Here is a 12,182-nt window from a genome sequence, read left to right as displayed (position 1 = left end):
TATTTACTACGCTGTATTTTTGTATTGGAGGTGATGTTTTTGTTGACCTTTGGGAGAAAGATGCTGGCGTACCAGACACATGATCAGTTGGAGTAGATGCAAAGTGATTCTGAAGTGGGAATCTCTTCTGCTTAACTTATTTGCCTAGGTTATCTAAAACACAGATGCATTTTAAGGGGTTTATCCTTGGATACATTTAACAATACAATTAAATCCCTGAGGCACGCATTCCAGAAGAAAATAGCCACATATCTGAACTAAGCTGGCAAATGGTTTGGTGCTGTTTCCCAATTTACCTACAGCTAGTTTAAATCTGTTTGTTTCCTATTGTTTTTAGTTTTGAGTTCTTGAACTGTTTTACACTTGTCAGTTTTGTTTTGTTTTGGGTTTGTTTATTTGTTTGTTTGTTTTGTTTTTTTGAGGCAGGGTTTCTCTGTAGCCCTGGCTGTTCTGGAAGACAGCCTGCTCTGTAGACCAGGCTGGCCTTGAACCCAGCTAAATCCTTTCTTATCTGCTGTTTGGTGTGTTATCCCTGGTTTGTTTGCTTGCTTGCTTTTTGTAGTTGTTTTTTTACTTTTCCAACAATTTTTTTCTTCTTTCTTTTTTCTGTTTGTTTGTTTGTTTGTTTGTTTGTTGTTGTTTTGAGACAGGGTTACTCTGTGTAGCCCCTGGTGTCCAGGAACTCACTCTGTAGACCAGGCTGGCCTCAAACTAGAAATCCGCCTGTCTCTGCTCCCAAGTGCTGGGATTAAAGGCATGCGCCACCATGCCCGGCTTCCAACAATTTCTTAATGTTGGCTCAAATCACTACTTTTTAGGACTTCTAAGGTCATTACAACTCATTTTATTTTTGAGTCAGGGTCTTATTATATAGCTCTGAGTAGCCTCAAAGTCACAAGAGATCCACCTGCCTCTGCCTCTTGAGAACTGAGATTAAAGGCCACTGTACTCGGAAAGATAATTTATTTTTAAATCAGATGACCTGGATTAAAGTCTGAGCTCCAGCACTTACTGAGTGATGATTGGCAAGTTACCCGGCATTCAGAGCTGCTCTAGATTGTGTTGATAAAAGGACTCACTTTATTTCATATGACTGTCATTGTGTCTAGTGAGATGGTATTTGTGAAATCACTTTTTGTTTAGAGAGCTAGAAATACGTAACTGTAGAATATGTTACTTTGAAGTATTGCAAAACTTGCTGATTTATATCATGTTTTTTATTAACCTGAATATATTATTACCCATATTTATAGTGATAGTTTTTGCCCTACTTTTGAACACAAGAAAGCCAGCCAAGAGTGGCCTGAAATTAGTCATCTTAGTTAATAAGTGACTAGAAGATGAGCATAGCTATGCATTTAAGAGTTTAAGTCTGACTTTTCTCAGCAATGTATTATCAGTTGAAAATTCCCAAGTACAGAAGACGTTTTTGTTCTGGCAGAACACCAATGAACATAAATTAAAAATTAGTCAAGTATAATTAACTAATCATTAGAAGTTGTCTACTTTTGCTTACATTTAGTAAGAATCATTATTTACTGAAACCAACATTTTTGAATTGTAGTTACGTCTTGTGAATCCATGGTAGCACCTTCTAGTTTAATAGAGGGGAACCTTAGGACCCAGAAACAATCAGTAATTGGCTGGCCTGAGGACTTCTAAAGTAGGCAGAGCCAGAGCCTGACCTAGGCTGAGTTCCTAAGTGTTCTTTCCATTCTTATGAAGTTGTCCTCAGGCATCCTGATAAGCTTTAGCAATAGCCTAGTTTATGTAATACTGTTTGCTTTGTATGAAAGAGGGTTGTGTGTTGTATGTTTGTGCTACCCTCCCTTCTTTAGTCTTGTAAATTGTAGAGACACTAACTTCTTAGTGAGAGTCACAGGAAAAGAAAGCCATGGTGTTTGGAAGACTGGGATAGGAGCGTATTGCGCTCAAAGCCAGTCTGGATGTACTGGATAGTAAGACCCTGTCAGAGGAAAAGATTAAAAGTCTTCAGTAGGATGTAGTAAGGAAAGAAAATTACTTATATTTTCCAGAATATTCTCAGTCCACAATCACATTCTATCAGGTATTGTGAAATGTCACTTAGTAGTAGTGACAGAGTTCCTGTAACATATCTCTTATTGAGTGTTACTGATATATAGGAGAAACCTGTATTCATTTTTTCCCTCTTGAGATAAAGAACTTTTTGAACGACTGTAAATCTGATATTCTATTTTATTAATTTTTCATCTTCAGGGTCATTTCTGTAACTGCCATTCTAGGTAAAAATCCATTATAGAAGAAGGAGTGATGTGTTTTCAACCTTTACTTCCACTAACTTCACAGAACCCATTTAGTTTCTCCTCTGCTGGGTATTACAGTGCAAGCTCTGCTCGAGGCTCCTAAGTGCTATGGATGGAAGTGAACTCTAGACTAGCAAACCTGAGAAACCAGAAGCGGTGAAGCAATCATAACTTCACTGTGTAGTTCTGATAGCTAATAATCTGCTTTCACATAGACATGGGGGATTTTCTAGAGTGAAGTTGTTAGGAGATACTGCTCAGAATTGAACTGTTGTGTCAACTGTTGTGAGCGCAACTGCTGGCTGTACCCCAACACCTAGACTGCTCTCTCCTTCTCCTAGCTGGCCCGGAACTCCTGATATAGAGCAGGCTGGCCTGAAAGGTACAGAAATCTACCTGCCTCCAGAGTGCTGCGTTGAAAGGGGTGAATTGTCACTCCTTGCTTAAATAAACTTAGAGTGTGTTTTCTCTAGAAACTCTTAATTTGTTTAGGAAGGTGACTTTGAATAGAGTTTGCTGAACTGAAGTTATGTAATATATAAATCCTTAAATAAAGCTCATTTTAAAGTATGCTCTATGAGGAGCTGGAGAGATTGCTAAGCGCTGGCTGTTCTTCCAGAGGACCAGAGTTTAATTTCCAGCACCCACACGGCAGCTCACAATTGTCTGTAACTCCAGTCCCAGGGGATCTGCCACTCTCATACAGACATACAAGCAGGCAAACATCAATGCCCATAAATTAAGAGTAAGTCATTTAAAAATATGCTCCTTGAATATTTGAGCAGGAGATGCTTTTCTGTGCCATCTAAAAGGTGATATTTGAAGTTTAGGCATATTTAAGTTAAGCAATGACAATCCCTTGAGTAATTTTATTCCAGTGTATCTCCCTGTAATTACTGCAGATGTTGGTGTCTCCTGACTCTGGTGTAGATTGTTGTGGCATTCTCTCTCCTTTGTGGATTCTTTCAGGGTAGCTATAATCTTCATAGCTTATCTGGAAGAACCAAACTAATAACGAAAGGAATGGGAGTTGAAGGTCAGGCATAGTGGTGCTCACCTTTAATCCCAGCACTTAGGAGGCAGGGGCAGGTTTATCTCTGCGTTCCAGGACAGCCAGGGCTACACAGAGAAACCCTGTCTAGCGGGGAGGGGAGGAAGGAGACTGGGACTTGAAACTTTGGTTCAAATTCCATGTCAATTACCATGCCACCTGAGTTGGCTACTTAACTTCTTGTTATCTTGGTTTCCTCCTAGGCTGTGAAGTCAGTGCCCTTTCTTTGTGTTAAGGGTCAGTGAGTAGATTCAAGGCAAGCATTTAGAGCAGCGCCTGGCATCTGGCCGGCCCGGAGTGTGGTTGCCATTATTTTATGGACCACTGAGCTGTTGCTGAGAACTCTTTCCCAGCCTTTTGGAAGGCATGTCATTATGTTATAGCTTATTTCTTGCCATTTAATCATTACAAATGCAGTTTCAATAAGTAAATACCTCCATGTTCATTTTTTTGTGACTATTTTACAGCATGTGTGGTTCTTTTTTTTATTATTTATTTATCGTTTTTTTGAGACAGGGTTTCTCTGTATAGCCCTGGATGTCCTGGAACTCACTCTGTAGACCAGGCTAGCCTTGGACTCAGAAATTTGCCTGCCTCTGCCTCCCATGTACTGAGATTAAACACATGCGCCACTACCCGGCTTTTTTGGGGGGGCGTTGGTTTTTGTTTGTTTGTTTGTTTTTTAGGGGTTTGTTTTGGTTTTGGTTTTTTTTTTTTTTTTTTTTTTTTTTTTGGATTTTTTCAAGACAGGATTTCTCTGTGTAGCCCTGGCTGTCCTGGAACTCACTTTGTAGACCAGGCTGGCCTTGAACTCAGAGATCCACCTGCCTCTGCTTCCCAAGTGCTGGGATTAAAGGCGTGTGCCACCAAAGCCCAGCTTATATGTGTGATTCTTTTTTTTCTTTTCTTTTTTTTTTTGTTTTTTGTTTTTTTTCGAGACAGGGTTTCTCTGTGTAGCTCTGGCTGTCCTGGAACTCACTTTGTAGACCAGGCTGGCCTTGAACTCAGAGATCCACCTGCCTCTGCTTCCCAAGTGCTGGGATTAAAGGCGTGTGCCACCAAAGCCCAGCTTATATGTGTGATTCTTTTTTTTTTTTTTTTCCTTTTTTTTTTTTTGGGTTTTTCGAGACAGGGTTTCTCTGTGTAGCTCTGGCTGTCCTGGAACTCACTTTGTAGACCAGGCTGGCCTTGAACTCAGAAATCCGACTGCCTCTGCCTCCGGAGTGCTAGGATTAAAGGCGAGAGCCACCACGCCCGGCTATGTGTGTGATTCTTACTGAAAAAAAAACCAAAAAAAAAAAAAACTTATTTTGTAGTTATTCCCTTGTCATTTTTTTATTATTGTTGATAGTCTTTTTGTTTGTTTGACTGGTTGGTTTTGTCTTTTGAGACAGGGTTTTTCCTTATTGCCCTGGCTGTCTTAGAACTTGCTCTGTAGACCAGGTTTGTCCTGCACTCATGGAGAGAGAAATGACGTCCACTGCAGCCGTGCAAGGATAGAGGTGAAGATGGCCTAAGCTAGAAGGGTGACCAAGTTGGAGAGAAGATGGCTCAGCAGCAACAATGAAGTTGCTTGTCTCACAGCCTGAGTTCAGTCCCTAGAGTTCACATGGTGGACAGAGAGAATTGACTGTCACATTGTCCTCTGACCTTCATATGCACTCTCTGCAAGGCCAATCCGCTGTCCCCACCCCACCAACCATAAATAAATGTTTAAAAAAGATCTAGAACACTGTGTAGATATACTTGAAAAGGAACTTGATTTTGAATAAGAGAAATGATTTTTTTTTTAAAGTCAAAAAAGACTAACTTCTGGGTTTAGTAACTGGTGGGTGATTATTCCAGGTAATAGGAGAAGGAAAGTTTGGGTAAGGCCATGTTTGTTTAATATAGGTTAGGTAGAAGCCAGATGTATTTGTGCATAGCCTTAATCCTAGAGGCAGAGAGGTAGGTGGGTCTATAAGTTCAAAACCAGCCTGATCTATAGAGTGAGTTCCAGGATAGCCAGAGCTAAACAGAGAATCCCTGTCTCCAAAAGTGTGTGTGTGTGTGTGTGTGTGTGTGTGTGTGTGTGTATGTATAGATAGGTAGATAGGCAGGAGAGATAGCCTGCTACTAAGCTTAAGGCTCTCAGGGACCCACATAATGGAGAGAGTATCAACTCCTGCCGGGTTGTCCTGACTCTCACATGCCCACTGTGACCTGGGTAGTACCCTCCCCTATAACACAAGTAAATAAATGTAATAAACCTTAGAACAAGGATGGAGGTGGGCATGAGTAGGAAAGGGTTTGAAATTTGAGGTGAAGGGTCATCCTAGTCATAAAATGATATACATAACTCTGGAGGTCAGAACAGAACTATAAATCAAGAAACTTTTAAATCACAGGACCAGATAAGTTAACAGGGGAGATAGGGAAAGGAGAGGCCCAACACCAGATAAGAAAAGGCTATGGCCTGGCATTTGCTGCCAAGCCTGGCAACTCAACACACATTCGGTAGGGAGAGAAGTAACTCTTGCAGGTTTCCCTCTGATCTCCCTCACACACTGTGGCACCTTCCAACTCAGCACTGGGGGAGTGGTGAGGGGGTCCTTGAGATAATTCAACAGGTGCTTGCTTCCAAACCTGCCACCTGAGTCCGATTCTCAAAACCCACATGTTGGAAGTAGAGAACAGACTCGTATTCTGATCTGTACACGTGGGCTGTGGCATACACTGAACAAATGAAAAGAAAAAGAAAAAGGAGAAAGAATGGTCAGCTGTGCAAAACTGATGTGGTGGTGGGGCAGGAGAGATGGCTCAGGAGGAAGAGCATTGGCTGCTTTCCAGAGGACTGGGATTTGGTTCCTAGCATCCACATGCTGGTTCACAACTGTTTCTAGCTCCAGTTCTAAAGGAACTGACCTTTGTTGGCACCAGGAACATAAATGGTGTACATACATACATACATGCATGCATGCAGGCATTCATACATATAAGAGTAAGTAAATCTAAAAAGAATAAAGTTACTGCTTAAAAAGCTGATACAGTGGCTATGTCTAGCAAGGATAGTGCTAGGAAAGTAAGGGACAGATGGAAGCAAGACATTGTGGTACTGTCATTCTTTGCATCCAAAAGCATTAATTCTAGGACCCCTCTCAGATACAAAATACATGCGTGCATAGAACCCCAGCACACAGGAGGGAGGATGAGCAGGCTAACTGTCAACAATTTGAGGCCAGTCTGACCTGTACAGCTAGCCTGTCTTTAATTCCCCAAGACTTAAGAAATTGAGTTAAGCCAGGCGTGGTGGCGCACGCCTTTAATCCCAGCACTTGGGAGGCAGAGGCAGGTAGATCTCTGAGTTCGAGGCCAGCCTGGTCTACAAAGTGAGTTCCAGGATAGCCAGGGCTATACAGAGAAACCCTGTCTCAAAAAACAAAACAACAACAACAAAAACCCAAAAAACAAACAAAACAAAACAAAAAAAAAGAAAAGAAAAAATAAAAAGAAATTGAGTTAAAAACATTTAAGGGATTTCCCATTCATTCCCCATCAAATGATGTATTTTCAGAAAACACATTCTTTATCTGGCATAGCCAAGTGACAGTTTGTGTTGTCTACTCCGTCTGGTGTCTGGCATTTTTTGATAGTGTGCATTGAGTCAGGGTCCACCTCTCTGACTTGCATTGCTTATCCAGGTTCTAAAGCTCAGCTTTGCAGGTGTTTCATCTTTAGAGCTTTGGGAATCTCGCTATTCTAGAAGCGGACTGTAACTAGATATGCATAAGCATTCTGCTCAAGGTTATACGCTTCTGAAAGCAGGAAGGTAACTGAAAGGTTGAATTCCTACTTTGACATCCTTGTATGGCTCCAATGAAAAACTGAGGTTCATTTAGAACCCGGCTTCAAAGGATGTTAATTTAATTATGAAACAATGTTCCCAAGAAAATGAGAATCAGTGGGTCTAGTATTCTTATTTTTCTTTTCTCTGGTTAACTTTTCTTTTGTTATCTTATTGTATTATCATACAATTGTCTGAAAAAATCTTATTCCATACACACTTTTGTATGTGGATCTGTGCATGCATGCCACAGCATGTCTGTGGCAGTCAGGGGACAACTTGCAGGAGTCAGATCTCTCCTTTTACTATGTGGGACCTAGGATTGAACTCAGCTCATCAGCCTTGGTGGCGAGCGCAGGTCTTGCTTTAGTTTTAGGGAAGAGGAGCACTTGCCTACAGGACGCGTACTCCATGCTATGTTTAAGACCATGTTGCATCTGGGTATGGCTTGTAGGTTGATGCTAACTTGCTGGGTCCCCCTCCTCCTTCTTGGGAGACCCAAAAACTAAATAATTTTGTTTTGTATTGTTTTTGTATTATAAATGGGGCTAATGTTTTAAATGAATAGAGTATTATAGTCTAGGCACTGAGCGTACAGCCTACAAAGACCTACAAAGACCCTTTGTAGCTGTCAGCACTGCTTTCTAAGTATTTCTGCCAGAAACTGACAAAAACAGCACGTGTTTCAACACCAAACCTTTATTTTAAACAGCCTTAAAGGTATTTCTTGTATCTGAAATGTTTGATATTCTGAGTTATGTTTCTGTTCTACTTCTATCTTCTGACCTAATCCACAAATTGAATTATTGTAAGGAATATAAAGTTTAATTTAGGAGCCTCGCTCTGTGAGCAAAACTAACATGCTGTATGACCTCACTGCAAAGTAGGCTACACTGAAGAATTTATGCTGGGTTCCTGCTTGAGGACATTTCAGACTTTTAAACAGAGCAGGAATCCTTTGGATTTACTTCCATATTCAGGAACTTGACATATTTCATGATACATAATCCAACATTGATCCTAACACATTGAATTGTGAACAGTGACTTGTTATTTCATCTTATCCTACCTATGTAAGTTTTTTACATAGAAAAAAAAAGAGTTTTTTTTTCTAGACAGTTCCTCTGTGTGGCCCTGGCTATCCTCAAACTCACTTTGTAGATCAGACTGGCTTTGAACTCAGATCTATCTGCCTTTGCCTCCCAAGTGCTGGGATTAAAGATCTGCACCACCACAGCTCAATTTACGTTATTTTGGGCAGTGGTGGCACACGACTTTAATCCCAGCACTTGGGAGGCAGAGGCAGGCGGATTTCTGAGTTTAAGGCCAGCCTGGTCTACAGAGTGAGTTCCAGGAAAGCCAGGACTGCACAGAGAAACCCTGTCTCGAAAAACAAACAAAAATGTTAGCTTGGCTATTCTTTAGGAGAAAATGTTATATGCTAAGCAAAAAGCTAAAAAGACTGTGAACACTCAATTTACGGTATTTTTTGTGTATGGCTGTTTGTCTACGTGCATGTTTATGTACCATGTGTGCTTTGTGCCCATGGAAGCTAGAAGGAAGGCATTGGATTCCCTAGAACTAAAGTTATAAGTAGTGGTGAGCTGCTAAATGGGTGCTGGGAACTGAACTTTGGATCCTTTGGAAGAGCACCAGTGCTCTTAACTACTGGGCCATCTCTTCTGCCTCCCCCTCCACCCCGTAGGCTTTTATCCTCAAATAAATTTGTGGTGGGGGTGGGATGGGGTAACTTCAAGTCTGTGGACCAGACTGGCCTGGAACTCAGAAAGATCTGCTTGCCTCTGCTTCCCAAGTGCTGGGATTAAAGGGGTGCACCACCACTGCCCGGCTTCTTCAAATGGCTTTGAATACATTGTGTCCTTTTAGTACATTTCAAAATGTTTAGGTTGTGGGGGGATTGTAGAACAAGCAGAGAGTTCTGATTCTATGGGTGCTTCTGTTACTTGTGAAAACAAGTCATGTAGGCTTGTATATAGTGTAGAAAAGTGTAGGCAAATGCCTGTAAGGGAATAAGGAGGGTGGTACTCAATGTGATTTACCTTCAAGAGATGGATGGGGAGGGGCTGGAGCATTGGCTCCACAGTTAAGAGCACTTGTTCTTCCAGAGGATTAGGTTTGGGTCCCAGAACTACGTGGTAGCACACGACTACCGGCAATTCTGGCTCCAGGAGATCCAACACCATCTGCAGTCTCCTTAGATACATGCTGGCAAAACACCTATACAGTGAAATGTTGTTGTTGTTGGTGGTGGTGGTGGTTATTATTATTATTATTGGAAAAGAAAAGGGCATGGAGAAATACTGTTCCTATCTGTCAAGTCATTATTCAGGGCACTTAAATGTAATTTGATTGTTGTTGGGTTTTTTGTCTTGTTTTTTGCTTTTCTGTGACATGTTCTGGCTCTGGCTAGCCTGAAACTTGTGAGGTTTCCCCAGGCTTTGCCTCCTGAGTGCTGGGATTACACGTTTGTGTCATCATGTGTTTTGCCTTGTTTTGTTTTGTCAAGATAGTCTCTCACACTAGCACGTTCTAGCATAGAACTGATTATGCATCTATCTCATGGCCTTAACGTTTCAAAAGCTGAGAGTACAGGGATGAATCAGTGTGCCTATATCTATATACTTCCTCTTGAAATAGCAAAACTAACTTACAGACAATCCCCCAAGGCAAAACAAAAGCATTTAAAGACCAAATGGAATTAAGATGGACATGTTATATAAATAGTTTCAAATGCAAAAGCTTAAATTACCCAAAGAAACACTTGAAAAGGAAAGAGAAAAAAAACTATGGGCTAGAATGAATCAGCAGTTAAGAACACTGACTGCTCTTGCAGAGGACCCCAGTTCAATTCCCAGCCCCAACATAGTGGCTCATAACTGTCTGTAACTCCAGTTCCAGGGCATGTAACTCTTCTGGCCTCCATAGGCACTCCATACATCTGATACAAGCAGGCAAAACATCCATGTGCATAAGTTTTTTTATTAAAGAAAAATTTAGGAGAGACTTAAGTGAAAATGATGTTTTTGTTTTTTTTCTTTTCTGGCTATAAAATTTTTACACTATTTTAAGCTGAGAAGGGAAGCAAAAATGGGGTAGGATATAACTAAGTTCTGTCTTGGTAAGTAGGCATGGAATACAAAATCGAAATAATTCTTCTCCTAATATGGTGTCAACTTAATCAGAACATATTGGAAACTTTCAGGAACAATTTTTCCTGTGCCTCTAACAAGTGAGACGATGAGTAATATTAATAGGGTGTGTAGATTCTAGATTAGTATCCACCTAAGCTTGAAAACATAAGCAGCAAAGACAAAAGGTAGGTAGGCAGGTAGATACTTGTGTCCTCTCAGGGCATCTAGAACAAGGACTGAGCCATGGCTTTGCAGTTCACTAACTTAGTTGCAGCAGAGATAGATCTATGTGAGTTCAAAGCCAGCCTCATCTACAGAGGGAGTTCCAGGACAGTTAGGGCTACACAGAGAAAACATATATCAGAAAACAAAACAAACAAACAAAACAGGACTGGAGAGATGACTCCGAAGTTAAGAGTACTGGTTGCTTTTCCAGAGGTCCTGAGTTCAGGTCCTAACAACCACATGGTGGCTCAAAACCACCTGGAATGGGATCTGATCCTCTCTTCGGTTGTCTGAAGACAGAGCACTCATATACATAATAGATCTTAAAAAGGAAGGAGAAGAAGATGGGGAGGAAGGAAGGGGAGAAAAAAGAAAGAAGAAAGAAAAGAAAAAATGAGTTAGTAAACATGCAGCTGAATGGCCTGTAGGGGTTAGAATTATTCCAACCAGCCTTATAAACCAAAATACTAATTTTCTAATACAAAGAGAAATACATAGATTGAGATTGTTTCTTTCAAAATCCTCCAAGAAATAATCTATATTTAGTTTGAAGGAAAGTGTCTTGCCAACATGTCAGCACACTCTGTACTGCTACTTCAGGCCATGTCGTATCTGACCTATTTGCAGGCCACGTTGTATCTGGTTACTGCTCTAAGGTTTGTTGTAGCTTGTTCTGTGACATTACCTGAGCTACTTGACTTCTGCCTGCCTGTGTGTGCATTATAGGAGTCTGTTAGACTTGAATACTTGAGAACTTCTGTGATCTGATTATTCTTACAGAATATTCATAAGGCACTGTCATGCAGAACATCCCACTTTTGAGAGGAAGAGAATTGTCACTATGTAGAGGGTATTTAAGGCCGAGTGACTAGATGACATCATTAGGGAGAGAGTGTGAAGAGAATGCAAAAAGGAACTTGGAAGGAGGCATTGAATAACTCCAAGAGTAGAAGCAGAAAGAGCTGTCAGCAGAGTATGCAGAGAAGTGGGGAGGAAACCAGACTCTTCAGGAGAGAGTGATTGCCTGCCCCCAGCTAGGTAAGAGGCTCAGTAAGATACTGTTGTTCTTGATGAAAGACATTTCTTGATTTCCTGGAGTCAGAAGTGAAGTCAGAAGGCTCACTGCAGTGGAGTAGAGATTTGCTGCTGAGGAAATGGAGACTGTGCAGGACAGAAATGGGAAATACCAGATGATATTTATTTGCCAGAGATAAAGAAGCCAAGATTGATCATACAGAGACAACTGAGGGAGCTAAGTCCCTAAAAAGGTGAAAGGGAATGGACATATGGAATTTGTGTTCCCCACAGGCCTTTGGTGGGGTAAGTCTGTGCTCAGGTGGGTGGGGGTAGGTTTAGTAGGTTTAGTAGCACAAGGACTGAGGGTTCTCCCTCTGTTTTTATGAGGCTGTAGGTCAGTGGAAGTGTTTGTCTCAACATGTGTGGTGTCCCATGATCATTCCCAGGAGTGCCACACATCCACAAAGGTTCAAGGCCAGCCTGGTCTGCAGAGTGAGTTCCAGGACAGCCAGGACTACACAGAGAAACCCTGTCTCGAAAAAACCAAAAAAAGAAAAAAAAAAAAAAAAAGAAAAGAAAAAGAAAAGAAAAAAAGAAACTACATTGATAGCTAAGAAAACGATGACTGT

General features: G+C 41.1%; 1 protein-coding gene across 4 annotated transcripts in view; it reads left to right on the top strand.

Annotated features, from left to right (window-relative positions):
- Window positions 1-12,182, top strand: part of Vmp1 (vacuole membrane protein 1) — a 99,979-nt gene that overhangs the window by 1,171 nt on the left and 86,626 nt on the right. Inside the window, exon 1 of one of the 4 annotated variants that reach the window (NM_001356531.3) lies at window positions 11,485-11,574. The exons of the other annotated variants lie outside the window; for them this stretch is intronic. The gene's annotated coding sequence lies outside the window, so the exon portion shown is untranslated. Of the gene's footprint in view, window positions 1-11,484; window positions 11,575-12,182 lie in introns of those variants that run through there. 4 annotated transcript variants of the gene reach the window in all.

This window comes from Mus musculus, chromosome 11, assembly GCF_000001635.26.
Source record: "Mus musculus strain C57BL/6J chromosome 11, GRCm38.p6 C57BL/6J".
NCBI classification, from domain to species: domain Eukaryota; kingdom Metazoa; phylum Chordata; class Mammalia; order Rodentia; family Muridae; genus Mus; species Mus musculus.
The sequence above is the reverse complement of the archived record's forward strand: the minus strand, read 5'-3'. Positions and strand labels throughout refer to the sequence as shown.